The following is a 2,027-nucleotide window of genomic DNA, read 5'->3' as shown; positions in this document are numbered from 1 at the left end:
GTGGGGATGAGGGAGAAGGGGAAGGGGTTAGGCAGCATAAATACGCAACTACAATATTGTCACTGTGTCCCATAAATTTTTGTATCATTGTGTTTTCATTTTCATTTGTCTCAATATATCGTTTTATTTCTTCCTTGATCTCATTCTTAAACCCTTCATTATTTAGTAGTATATTATTTAGCCTCCACGTGTTTGTGTGTTTTTCAATTTTATTCTTGTAACTGATTTCTAGTTTCATACCATGTGGTCAGAGAAGACACTTGATATGATTTCAATCTTCCTAAATTTCTTGAGACTTTTTTGTAGCCTAATATGTGGTGTATCTTGGAAAATGTTTTATGTGCACTTGAAAGGGAAGTATATTCTACTGCTTTTGGATGAAATGCTCTAAAAATATGAAGTAAGTCCATCTGGTCTAGTGTGTCATTTAAGGTTGCTGTTTCCTTGTTAGTTTTTTGTATGGAAGATCTACCCATTGATGTCAATGGGGTGTTAAAGTACCCTCTTCTGACTATATTGCAGTCAATCTCTCCCTTTTTGTTGGTTAATATTTGTTCATGTATTTAGTTGCTCCTATGTTGGGTGCATAGATGTTTACAAGGGTTATATTTGTTGAACTGACCCCCTTACCAGTATAAAATATCTTTCTTTGTCTCTTATTATAACCTTTGTTTTATAGTTTATTTTGTCTGACATAAATATTGCTCTTCTAGTTTTTTCCTCTTTTTCATTTACATAAAGTATCATTTTCCATCCCTTTACTTTCAGTCTATCTATGTCTTTTGATCTGAAGTGCATCTTTTGTAGACAGCATACGTATGGGTCTTGTCTTCGTATCCATCCAGCTACCCTATATCTTTTGATTGGAGCATTTAATTCATTTTCATATAAAGTGATTATTGATAGGTAGACAGTTATTGCTATGGTATTATTCACATTTATGTTTGTCCCGCCTCCCCCACCACTTCTTCATCTAAAAGAAATCCCATTAATATTTCTTGTAAAACTGGTTTGGTGGTAATGATTGCCTTAACATTTTTTTGCCTGAGAAACTCTTTCTCTCCTTCAATTTTATTATTATTATTTATTTATTTTTTTTAAAAGATTTTTATTGGGGAATTGGGGGATGGGAACAGTGCTGGGGAATTGGGGAAAGGGGAACAGACAAGTTGCTGTCGTTTTGTTCTTCAATCTAGTTGTGGAGGATGTTGCTTCACTGGCCCAAGTTGGCACCATCATTGCGCTCTTCTCTGGCGAGGCAGATCAGTCGCTGGCTTCTGGACGGCCGCTCACTGCGGCTGCTGGCCGCTCACGCTGGCTGCTGGCCGCACACGGTAGCCCATGGCAGTCCACTGCCACAGGGACTGCAGCCCACGCCGTCGCCGGCGACTCACGGCAGCCCAGCTCCAGGTTGAGCTGTTGTTCAGCATCTTAGCTGTAGAGGGCAGTGTCACTGGCCCTCATATGTGGGATCCGAACCGGGGCCCTCTGGCATCCCAAGCGAGTTCTTAACCATCGCGCCACTCGGCCGGCCCCTCTCCTTCAATTTTAAATGATCATGTTGCTGGGAAGAGTAGTCTTGTTTGTAGTTCCTTACTTTCATGGCTTTCAATATTTCCTGCCAATCACTTCTAGCCTGCATCATTTTTGTTAAGAAATCAGCTGACAATCTTATGGGAGCTCCCATGTAGGTAACTAACTGCTTTTTTCTTGCTGCTTTTACACTATCACTTTGTCTTTAACATTTGGCATTTTAACTTTGATGTGTCTTGGTGTGGGCCTCTTTGGATTCATCTTGTTTGGGATCCTCTGCATTTCCTGGACTTCTATGTCTATTTCTTTCACCCGGTTAAGAAAATTTTTAGTTATTATTTTTTCAAATAGGTTCTCAATCCCTTGTTCTCTCTCTTATCCTTCTGGTACTCCTACGATGGGAATATTGTTACACATGATGGTGTCCCCAGGGTCCCTTAAACTATTGTCATTTAAAATTTTTTTTTTCTTTTTGCTGTTCCAATTGGATTATA

This window comes from Hipposideros armiger, unplaced genomic scaffold (assembly GCF_001890085.2).
Source record: "Hipposideros armiger isolate ML-2016 unplaced genomic scaffold, ASM189008v1 scaffold_56, whole genome shotgun sequence".
Classification (NCBI taxonomy): Eukaryota; Metazoa; Chordata; class Mammalia; order Chiroptera; family Hipposideridae; genus Hipposideros; species Hipposideros armiger.
Note: the sequence above shows the minus strand (reverse complement) of the source record.